Source organism: Hyaena hyaena, unplaced genomic scaffold (assembly GCF_003009895.1).
Source record: "Hyaena hyaena isolate Hyena2069 unplaced genomic scaffold, ASM300989v1 scaffold_2011, whole genome shotgun sequence".
Taxonomy (NCBI): Eukaryota; Metazoa; Chordata; class Mammalia; order Carnivora; family Hyaenidae; genus Hyaena; species Hyaena hyaena.
The window spans coordinates 54,467-67,322 of record NW_024082649.1 but is presented as its reverse complement, the minus strand read 5'-3'; positions in this window follow the sequence as shown (position 1 = coordinate 67,322).

Sequence of the window (12,856 nt, the reverse complement as noted above, 5' to 3'; positions counted from 1 at the left end):
TTGGGGTCAGAGAAGATCCTCTGCATGATTTCAGTCTTTTAATATTGATTGAGGCTTGTTTTGTGGCCCAGCATTCAGTCTATCTTGGTGAATGTGCCAAGTGTACTTGTAAAAAATGTATGTAGGGGCACCTGGGTGGCTGAGTCAGTTGAATGTCTGACTTCAGCCCAGATCATTATCTCACTGTTTGTGGTTTCAACCCCAAACTGGGCTGTGCGCTGACAGCATGGAGCCTGCTTTGGAATCTCTGTCTTCCTCTCTCTCTGCCCCTCCTTCATTCTCTCTCTCTGTCAAATAAACATAAAAAAAAAGAAAAAAAAATGTGTATTCTACAGTTTTCTTTTTTTTTTTTTTTTTTTTCTGAGAGAGAGAGAGAGAGAGCGTGAGCAGGGGAGGGTCAGAGAGAGAGGGAGTCACAGACTGAAACAGGCTCCAGGCTCTGAGCTGGCAGTCAGCACAGAGCCCGACGCGGGGCTCGAACCCACGAACCGCGAGATCATGACCTAAGCGAAAGTCGGACGCTTAACCGACTAAGCCACCCAGGCGCCCCATGTATTCTACAGTTTTCAGGTGTAGTGATTTATAAACATAAAATATCATTATTCAGATTGTCTTTAATGGTTTTTTTTTGGTAGTTCTATCAGTTGCTCAGGGAGCAGTGATATTCATTATTGTTTTTCTCCCTTTAATTGTGTCCATTTTTGCTTCATGCATTTTGAGGCTCTGTTATAAGGCATATGTACGCATTTATGATCATTAAAAACTTCTTGATTTAGTGATCTTTTTACCATTATGAAATATCTCTCTTTTGCTGGTAATATTCTTTTTTTCTTCTTTGAAGTATATTTTATCTGATACTAAAGTGGCCATTCCAGTCTCATAAATAGTGTTTGCATGGAATATCCCTTTTGTCCATTTACTTTCTGTTTCTTTAAATTTATTTATTTATTTATTTATTTATTTATTTATTTATTGTTTCTTTAAATTTAAAGTGTGCTTAGGGCACCTGGGTAGCTCAGTCGGTTAAGCATCTGACTTGGGCTCAAGTCATGAGGTTGTGGTTTGTGGGTTCAATCCCTGCATCGGGCTCTGTGCTGACAGCTACCTCAGAGCCTGGAGCCTGTTTCAGATTCTCTGTCTCCCTCTCTCTTTGACCCTCCCCTGCTCACGCTGTCTCTCTCTTTTAGAAATAAATAAAACATTAAAAAATTAAAAACAAAATAAAGTGTGCCCTTGTCAGAGTGCCTGGATGGCTCAATTGGTGGGGTGTGTGACTCCTCATCTCTGTGTTGTAAATTCTAGCCACATGTTGCGTGTAGAGATTACTTAAAAATAATAAAGGCTTAACTAGCTAACAGACACATGAAAAGATGCTCAACATCACTCATCAACAGGGAAATACAAATCAAAACTATAATGAGATACCACCTCACACCTGTTAGAAAGGCTAAAATAAACAACACAGGAAACAACAGATATTGGTGGCAATGAAGGTAAAGGGGAACCCTTTTGCACCACTGCTGAGAATGTAAACTGGTGCAGCCACTCTGGAAAACAGTATGGAGGTTCCTAAAAAAGTTAAAAATAGTAATACCCAATAAACATTTTAAAAAGGGAGGGGTGCACCTGAGTGGCTCAGTTGGTTAAGCATCCAGCTTCAGCTCAGGTCATGATCTCATGGTTCATGGATTCGAGCCCCACTTTGGGCTCTGTGCTGTCAGTGCAGAGCCTGCTTTGGATCCACTCCCTCTCTCTCTGCCCCTCTCCCACTCATGTGCCCACTTGCTCTCTCAAAAATAAATAAACATTAAAAATAAATTAATAATAATAGAACTACCCTATGACCCAGCAATTGCACTACTAGGTATTCAGCCAAAGGTTACAAAATGATTCAAAGGGAGCACATGCATCCCGATGTTTATAGCAGCACTATCGACAATAGCCAAATTAGAGAAAAAGCCCAAACATCCATCGATGGATGAATGGATGAAAAAGGTGTGGTATATATACACAATGGAATATTACTCAACTGTAGAAAAGTAGAAATCTTGCCACTTCAAACAATGTGGATAAAGCTAGCGTGTATTATGCTAAGCAAAATAAGTCAGCCAGAGAAAGACAAATATCATATGATTTCACTCATACGTGGAATTTGAGATACAAAACATAGATGAACATAGGGGGGAAAAGGGAGACAGAGGCAAACAGACTCTTAACTATAGAGAACAAAGTGAGGATTGCCGGAGGATGGGGAGATGGGCTAAATGGGTGATGAGTATTAAGGAGGCACTTGTGATGAGTGCTGGGTGCTATATGTAAGTTATGAATCACTAAATTCTACTCAGCAACTAATATTACACTGTATGTTAGATAAGTAGAATTTAAATAAAACTTGAAACATTTTTAAAAAATTAAATAGATAAAGTATGCCCTGTAGAAAGGCTATTTTTGGATCTTGTTCTTTTATCCATTTTGCTATTTTCTATCTTTTAATTGAAGAGTTTAGTCCAATAATATTAGTGTAATTATTGATATGTTTGAATTTGTGTTCTCTAATATATCATTTGTCTTTTACTTGTCCCCTCTTATATATTTCTCTGTTTCCCGTTATCTGTAGTCTTTTGAATCCTGGAATATTCTTTAGAATATCCTTCCATTTTTACATGTATACTTACTTTCATTTTTTAGTGGCTGCTCCGAGGATTATAGCATACCTCTTAACTTTCCTTAGTCTACTCACAGTTACTAGTATACCATTTTCATAAGATATAGAAACTTTGCAACCATGTTACACCATTTAGATCTTCCTATGCCATTGCTTATGTTATAGTTTTTTATTTATATTAAATATCATACAATATTAACTCCACAAGACAAAGCTATAATTTTTGATTAAACAGTTATTATGTATTTTAAAGAAATTAAGAAAAAAGTTATTTCTATTTATATGGACATTTACCATTTTCAGTGCTATTAATTTGTTCCTAAAGAATTGAGTTGCCCCATAGAATCTTTTCACTTCAACCCAAAAAACTTCATTTAGCACTTCTTGTAATGCATATTTGATGCAGCAATTTCTCTTCCTTTTCCTGTATCTGAAAATATACTTATTTCTCATGTATTTTTGAATGGTATAGAATTCTGAGTTGGTTTTGTTCTTATAGTATTTCAAAAATTTTTTTCCATTGTCTCCCAGCCTCCATGATTTCTTCTTTTTCTTTTTTTAATGTTTATTTTTGAGAGAGAGACAAGAGTGTGAGCAGGGGAGGGGCAGAGGGAGACACAGAATCTGAAGCAGGCTCCAGGCTTTGAGCTGTCAGCACAGAGCCCGACATGGGGACTGGACTCATGAGTCACAAGGTCATTACCTGAGCTGAAGTCAGACACGTTACCATTATCGACTGAGCCACCCAGGCACCCCTCTTTTTTTTTTTTTTTTTAATGTTTATTTCTTTATTTTGAGAGAAAGAAGGAAAGTGCACATGAGCAGGGGAGGAGCAGAGAGAAAGGTGAGAGAGGCTCTGTGCCTGTAGCACAGAGGTAGCCCAAGGTAGGTCTCAGTCCCACAAACTGTGCTATCATGACACAAGCAGAGATCTAGAGTCAGAAGCTTAACCAACTGAGCCAGCCAGGAGCCCCTAACCTCCATGATTTCTGATGAGAAGTCTATAGCTATTTAAGTCATTGTTTCCTTTTTGTAATATGGTTGTTTTTGTTTCTCCTTTTGGGGAGTGAGTGCCCTGATTTCAAGATTTTTTACTTATCTTTGGTTCAGAAGTTTGACTATGATGTGTTTATTTATGTACTTTTCATCGTATTTATTGTGTTTGGAATTGACTGAACTTATTGAATTTGTAAATTTATGGTTTTCATTGAATTTGGAAAAATTTTTGTCCTTATTTCCTCAAATATTTTTTGGTTCTCTTCTTCTCTCTTTCCTCTCTGGACTCCAATTACCTACATATGAGACTTTTTTATATTGTCTGGTTTCATCATAGTAGGGTTAAAGTTTGGTCTTTTAATAATATTCATTCCTTGTATTCCTATATTGTCCCACAGGTGTCTGAGACTTTATTTTATTTCAATTCTTTTTCTCTCTCTTAATTCATATTTGATCATTTCTATTGCTCTATTTTCGGGTCCACTGAGTTTTGCCTTTGTTATTTCCACTCTTGTATTAGGCTCACCTAGTGAATTTTTAGTAGTAAATTTTCCACTTGGCTATTTTTTATATTTTGTATTTCTCTGCTAAGATTTACTTTCTTTCCATTCATTACTACCATATTTTCCTTTACCTTATTACATATAGTAGCTACTTTAAAGTTCTGGTCTGCTAGTTCCATTATGTACATCATCTCAGGTTTGGCTTCTAAGTGATCTTTAGAAGAGAATGCAGCATTTTGAGAATTCCTTATTTTTAAAAATATTTATTTATTTTGAGAGAAAGAGAGCAAGTGCAAGTGGGGGAGGGGCAGAGAGAAGGGTACAGAGGATCCATCTAAAGCAGGCTCTGTGTTGACAGCAGAGAGCCCGAAATGGAGCTTGAATTCACAAACCCTGAGATCATGACCTGAGCCAAAGTCAGATGCTCAACTGACTGTGACACCCAGGTGCTCCCCTTGTTGCTTATATGCTAAGAAATTTTGTATTGCGTCCTGGATATTATGAACATTTCTTTTTTAAAAATTTTTTAATGTTTTCTTTATTTCTGAGAGAGAGAGAGACAGTGTGAGCAGTGGAGGGTCAGAGAGATAGGGAGATAGAGAATCTGAAGCAGGCTCCGGGATCTGAGCTAGCTGTCAGCACAGAGCTCAATGCAAGGCCTGAACCCACAAACCATGAGATCATGACCTGAGCTGAAGTTGGAGGCTTAACCAACTGAGCCACCCAGGCACCCTTAAACATTTCTTATAGAGACTGCATTCTGTTACATTCCTCTGAAGGATGTTAATGTTTTAGTTTTAGTAGAGGATAAACTTGGTTAGACTAAAAATATAAATTCTCTCTTGCTTGTGATAGACAATAATTCAAATTTTAGTTTACTTCTTTTAGCTTTAGCCTTAGCTTTCTATGTGTGTGGTTCAGGGATCTGCAGAGATGTGGGAAGAATTCAAGTACAGAATTTAAAGATTCCTTTTTGTTGGTCCTCTTTACTCAAATATTCTTCCCCTTACCACCCTGCTTGCTAGTTGCTACTGGCTCCTTCCTCTTGTTCCTCATGCAAGAGAAGCTGAGGGCTAGCTATTCAAGCTTTAGCTTCCTTGTGCTATGCCATAACCATGACTTCTCTTCACACCAAAGCAACAAAAAAGGAAACTCACCATCCATGTTAATCCCTTTCTCCAAATGTTGACTCCCTTCTACATCCCCTCAAATCTTCCTGCTTTTGCTTATTCTCAAGAACTCTCAAAGAGTTGCTTTATGAATTTGTCCCGACTCTACATTAGTTTTCTCTGAAAGACCTGTTGTGAGCTTACTTTGATATACTAGATACAGCTTCAGATCTTATGTTTTAAGTTTTGTTTAAATCTCACATTTACCCAGGAATTAAATATATTAATTTCTTTATCTTTGGCTAAAGAGTGAGATATCAAGAATATCTATTCTTAAAGGAACAAACTTTAACCCTGTTAAATATAGGGTAAAGTTGATTTAAAACACTATGATGAAATCAGTCCATTTAAGTAAAATAAATTCAAAGGAGTAAGCTGACTTTTTCAGTGAGCATTTAGATACTTCTGCAAGTCATATGAAATACATTATACTATGAGACCTTTCTATTAAGGAAAATGAAATATTGCCATGAACATGATTCTGTGTTTCTTTACTGCATTATTAACTACGATTTTTGGAGAAAAACCAGAAGGAAATGAATTGGCTTGTTTACATTGATTGAGAGTATAAATTGGCACAAAAAATTCGGGAGTTAGTTTGGCCTAACTAACTAAAAATTAAATGTGCATACTTTTAACTAAGCACGTCTCAGAATAAATACAGAGGCATCTACATGTACATACTTCCAGAAGGGCACCTAAATATCCAATCATGGAGTAAAAATAAATTATGAAATATCCATACAATGCATATTATGTAGCTGTTACTAAGAATGAAACAGAATTATAGGCACTGACATGGAAGGATAGCCATCAAATATGTTAAGTAAAAGTAAAAAAGTGAAGTTTCATGATAGTGCATAGAATATGGTTACATTTTGGTAAAAAAATAAATATATATACATATTTATATATGTATAAGTAAAATCCTGGAGTGATGTACAATTACCTGTTAGAAGTGTAATCTGTTGGAGAAAAGGATTTGAAAGGACTGTCCCTTTTTTTGCTTTTTACAATTCTGGATGAATTGAAATTTTGTAAAAGGAAACATATTATTGAACCTAAATTAAACAAATAGAAGACCAATAAAAAAATAAAAATAAGTCACCTAGGAAGTATCACCAAAATTTACGTGTTGTAAAAAACCTAAAATATATGGATATATTGTATTCACTTATTCAAAATGCACATATATGTATAATAGCAACTGTTTTTTTACAGCACTACAAGCTGTACGTTTACTGGTTAATGGCCCCTATATGATTTTTTCTTCATTAGTTGCTTCTATGAATATCTAGAACACCAAGTACCCTTTGCCTTGGGTAGGTGTTCTGTGCAATTTTCTAAGTATTTCAGGAAGGGACATATATTTAAGAAATAAAGGGTATTGCTGTAATATAAAAGAAGAGTAAGGCCTGTAGAGGAAGCAACTATTAAATTTTTTAAATGTTTGTTTTTGAGAGAGAGACAGAGTGCAAGCACGGGAAGGACAGAGAGAGAGAGATAGAAATCTGAAGCAGGCTCCAGGCTCTGAGCTGTCAGCTGAGCTGTCAGGTCAGAGCCTGATGCAGGGCTCAAACTCATGAACTGTGAGATCATGACCCGAGCCAAAGTTGGACACTTAACCAACTGAGCCACCCAGGCACCCCAGAAACAACTATTGAAGAATAAAGGATAACACTGCCACTTTATCCAGTGGCCACATTCATTCAGAAAATATTTTTTCATTTGTAATTTAAAATTTTTTAGCCCAGACCCTTCTCCTGAGTTCTGAACTCTTGTATCTGATTGCCTAACATTTCTACTTGGCTTTCTCCCAAGCAATTCACCCATGTCTAAAATTGAACGCTTTATTTGTAGACTTGCTCAGACCATCTCTTCCCACAGCCTTTTTAGAATCTGATTCCACTGTCCACTCAGTTCTTCGTGCCAGAAGCTGGGGAGTCAATTCTTGACAGCTCCCTCTCTAAAGGGCAGCTTGTCGTTTTTCTTTAATTAAGCAGTCCTATAAATTCTACCTCTGAAACTTAGTTTACAGGTGTCCGTCTTCAACTGACAGCCGTTACCTTGGTCTACATCACCATCTTACCTCCCCTGGCTGTAATAGCCTTCTCACTGGTTTTCTTGCAATTTTACCCCCACCTCTGCTCACTATAATCATTCTCCATATAGCAATTATGGTCATATTTTAAAATATATACAGTGGATCGTCTTAAGCACCTGTTTAAAACCTACAATAGCATACTACTTTGGAATAGTAGAATAGAATCCAAATAAAATCCAAACTCTTTATGGTTATGTACAAGATTATAGGATCCCGCCCTGGTTGTTTCCCGTCCATCTTATACCACTCTCCCACTGCTTTCTATGCTTCAGCCACATTGTATGTAGTTCTAATCTTCAGGTGTGCCCTGGCTTTTTCCACTCTAGTGCTTTCACACTTGCTGTTCCCCCAGCAAGGAATTCTGTCCCTTCTAGTCTTTGCATGGCTGGCCTCTTATTCTTCTGCTCACAATTTTTAAATGTTACCTCCTCAGAAAGGCCTTTCCCAATATTCATATCTTAGTATATTTCCTTCAGGTATCCCTTATCATAATTTCTTGATTGTTTCTTTCATGACTTTTTCACTTTTTGCCTATTTACTTGTTTATCATCCATCCCCCTTAATGCACTACTCCATGATCAGTATCATGTTTATTTCTTTTGCAATGTTTTCTCCAGCAGCCAGAAGAATGTCTGACACATAACAGTCAATATTTGTAACGTGGATGAGTAAACTCTGTCCCTCAAGGACGTTGAACTGGGAAGATATGTACACACCTAGCTCTAATTTAATATATAAATTAAAACTATACATGAGAGGTACCAGAAAGTGCTACAGAGGTTAACTATTTAGTTCAGTCCTCTCACCAAACTCCACACCCAAAAAACAAACAGCCCAGTGAAGAAATAGAAATGGGCAGAAGATATGAACAGACACTTCTCCAAAGAGGACATCCAGATGGCCCACAGACACATGAAACGATGCTCAGCATCCCTCCTCATCAGGGAAATACAAATCAAAACCACACTGAGATACCACCTCACGCCAGTCAGAGTGGCTAAAATGAGCAAATCAGACGACTCTAGATGCTGGCGAGGATGTGGAGAAACGGGCACCCTCCTACACTGTTGGTGGGAATGTAAACTGGTGCAGCCCCTCTGGAAAACAGTATGGAGGTTCCTCAAAAAGTTAACAGTAGAACTCCCCTATGACCCAGCAATAGCACTGCTAGGAAGTTACCCAAGGGATACAGGAGTGCTGATGCATAGGAGCACATGTACCCCAATGTTCATAGCAGCACTCTCAACAATAGCCAGAACATGGAAAGAGCTTAGGTGTCCATCAACGGACGAATGGATCAAGAAGATGTGGTTTATCTATACGATGGAATACTACATGGCAATGAGAAAGAATGAAATCTGGCCATGTGTAGCAACATGGATGGACCTTGAGGGTGTTCTGCTGAGTGAAATAAGTCAGGCAGAGAAGGACAAATACCATATATTTGCACGTATAGGTGGATTAGGAGGAACTTAATGGAGGACCGTGGGGGAGAAGAAGGGGGGAACCAGTGGGGGAGGGAGATAGAGGCAAACCATGAGAGACTCTTGAATGCAGAGAACAAACTGGGGACTGATGGGTGTGTGGGGGGGAGGGGGGAGATGGGCATGGAGGAGGGCACTTGTGGGGATGAGCACTGGGTGTTATATGGAAACCAACGTGACAATAAACTATTTGTAAAAAAAAAAATATTTAGTTCAGTCCTTGTCACAAAGTTAATGTTCAATAAATGTTGAATGAATGAAAAGTCCCCCAGCATCTGAAAGTGGACATGTTCTCTTTTAATAAGAATAAATGGGGCACCTGGGTGGCTCAGTCAGTTGACCGTCTGAGTCCTGACTTTAGCTCAGGTCACGATTCCAGGGTTCTGAGATCGAGCCTTGTATTGGACTCCACACTAAGCATGGAGCCTGCTTAAGATTCTCCCTCTCTCTCTCTCTCTCTCTCTTTCTCACTCACTCTCTCTCTCTGTCCCCATGCCCCTCTCCTCCTCTTGTGCATGGGCGCTCTCTCTCTAAAAGAATAATTTTAAAAAGTTATTAAAAAAATGAAGGGGCACCTGGGTGGCTCAGATAGTTAGGCATCCAACTCTTGATTTTGGCTCAGGTCATGATTTCACGGTTCATGATTTGAACCCTGCGTTTGGGTCCACACTAACAGCATGAAGCCTACTACTTTGGATTCTCCCTCTCCCTCTCTGCCCTTCCCCATTCTCAGTCTTTCTGTCTCTCTCAAAATAAATAAACAAACTTAAAAAAGAGGATACAGTGAGTTTGTTTTGTTGTGATTTACCTCTGCAATTAAAATTCATATGCCCGCACTGGGTGCTGTAAGCAATGAACCACGGGAATCTATCTCTAAAACCAAGAGTGCACTGTACATATTGTATGTTAGCCAATTTGACAATGAATTATATTAAAAATAAAGTGCTCAATAGCCAAAAAACAAAACAAAACAAAAATTCTTATGCCCTAATTTGGGGCTCCTGGGTGGCTCAGTGGGCTGGGCATCTGACTCTAGATTTTCGCTCAGGTCGTAATCCCAGGGTCATGAGATAAAGCGTCATGTCAAGCTCCACACTGAGTGTGGGGCCTGCTTGGTGTCCTCTCTCTCTCTCTCTCTCTCCCCAACCCTACCCCCCCCACTCATCTCCCCAGCTCACTTGCATATGCTCTCTCCCTCCTCTCTAAAAAACAAAACAAAACAAACAATTCTTACACCTTAACCTAAGGCATTTTTTTCCTTACAAATTCTGAGATTTTAAAATTAAAAAAAAAAAACATATAAGGTAAAAATAAATGGAAATACAATGCACATATTTCTCAAGGGTTAGATTCCAAAATAAATGTGTATGGTGAGTAATGTATTTAAGTAATAGTAAGCTTGAAAATCACAGACATTTTTCCAGGTACAGTTTTCCTGGGTGTATTGGTACCACATTACAAAGAAATTCTCATGGATGCTAAAACTTGAGAGCCACTAAACTTATCTAAATCAGGGAAGAAGAGAAATGCTGATTTCTAGACATTCAAACTTTTCTGCCTTTAATATAAATGATGAATGAGGGTTTGTTGGAGAATTACAAAGTGTCTGCTTGCCTACAAACACTTTTAGTGTTGACTCCATAATCTTGATGTATATTGAAATATTTCTTTAATGAGATTGGCACATACTAGATTATGTATGCTTGATAAATTTGAATTTAAATCTTGCTTAATTAGACAAACATATAAGAGTTTTTGGAATAGTTATATGGAGAAAAATGTGATTTACTATTTCCTGTATTCCAAGTTGGCATTTCCTGTTTACTACCATTGAATCATTGAATCCCTTCATGATTTTTTTTCAAAATATAGTGGATCGGGGGGTGGGGGGAGGGATTAAGATTAGGGAATAATTAATGATAATTTTCTGTGCTCGTCTGAAAACTAGAGTTGCCACGTTCTCAGAATTATAGCTGAATTTTCCATCCAGAGAAGCAATATTCATTCTTGTACCCGGGAAAACACAGCCTGACTTTATTAGGATGGTTGCTACTTTCTTAACGTATCATTATTGACCCTTGCAAAGAATGACTTTTTGTAATTTGAAAATCTCCTTTATTTCTCAACTTCTGCTAGTTTAAGGAGCGCTAAATCCACATATCCTAGGAGGGATAGCTGTCCATTATATCCTAAGTATATATTGATTTATGAGCTGATAAATGTTTCATATACAGCTGAGATTTTAAATGAGCTTATGATAATTGGATCAAAAGAATACTAGTCCAGCTTAAGAATACCATAGATAACTAATCATGGGAAGCTATGATGAAAATTTAATTTTAAAGGATATTGAAAATCCTAGGGTGACAACTCTGTTATAATAGATATAACACTGAATTAGAAAGAGAGAAAGTGAGGGGCGCCTGGGTGGCTTAGTCGGTAGAGCGTCCGACTTTCCCTTAGGTCATGATCTCGCGGTTTGTGGGTTCGAGCCCCGCGTCGGGCTCTGTGCTGACTGCCAGCTCAGAGCCTGGAGCCTGTTTCGGTCTGTGACTCCCTCTCTCTCTGGCCCTCCCCTGCTCATGCTGTCTCTCTCTCTCTCTCCTAGAAATAAATTAAAAACATTAAAAAAAAAAAGAAAGAAAGAAAGTGAGATTTTACCCAGATCTGCTTGAAATCAACTCTGTATGTTTAGTAAATTACTGAGCCACTCTATGCCTCAGTTCTATATCTTTGTTAAAGTTACCACTCCATTGCCTTTGGTTCACTGGATTTTTTTTAGAGAATTGTCCAATAGAGTTAAATAAACAAAAATCACAGGTAAAGTGTTGATTGATTGGGGAGTTTTGTATTTTTTCCTATTCAGTGCTGAAAAATGGAAGTTGGCATCAACCAACTTCAAGGTGTAGATGCACCCAGTTAAATGATTTTAAGATTTTTGGGACCATTAGTTTAGAGATGCTGTATGAATAGAACAAGTACTAGATTTTCCTTCTCTCTACCTAATTCTGTCAGTTAGGTAGAGTTTTTTTTGTTTTGTTTTTGTTTTTGTTTTTATTTTTTGCTTGTGATGTTAAAAAAGAGAGAGCATGCAGAATTTTGGATGGTCCAATTTTTATTTCTGTGACTCATCCTTCCTTTCTCCTCAGGTTATTTGGATAATTTCATGAGATTTCTATCCCTATGCTGCCCCCTTCTTTTTTTCTGGCTAATAATCACTGGGAACTTATCTAGTGAATTTTTTTACATGCTTTATCTCAATAAACATTTTTAGTAAGTACTATATTTTCCATATATTACTAAGCTGAGTTTTATGGAAATTAAACAGCTTTTCCAAGGACACATAATTAGTAAACAGTAGAGCTAGATCTTGAATCATAGAAACTGGTTTTACTTCACGAATGCTAGAAAAGGGCCCTACCTAGGTGCATGATCTCAGCATATAATGTCATTACAAACCTTGAAGTGGGCTGGGAGGTCTATAATTGCTAATGGAATTTAATCCTAGATCCTGCTACCTAAAAGTAACACATTTTGAGGTTACACACAAAATTCAAAATTCTATTCTAAATAACTTTAATAAAAGGAGACTTAATAAAGTTTTTTTTTTTGATAACCTTAATTATCTCATCAAAATGCTTTAAAGGATTTTTTTACAAATAGTTTATTGTCACGTTGGTTTCCATATAACACCCAGTGCTCATCCCCACAAGTGCCCTCCTCCATGCCCATCTCCCCCCTCCCCCCCACACACCCATCAGTCCCCAGTTTGTTCTCTGCATTCAAGAGTCTCTCATGGTTTGCCTCTATCTCCCTCCCCCACTGGTTCCCCCCTTCTTCTCCCCCACGGTCCTCCGTTAAGTTCCTCCTAATCCACCTATACGTGCAAATATATGGTATTTGTCCTTCTCTGCCTAACTTATTTTACTCAGCAG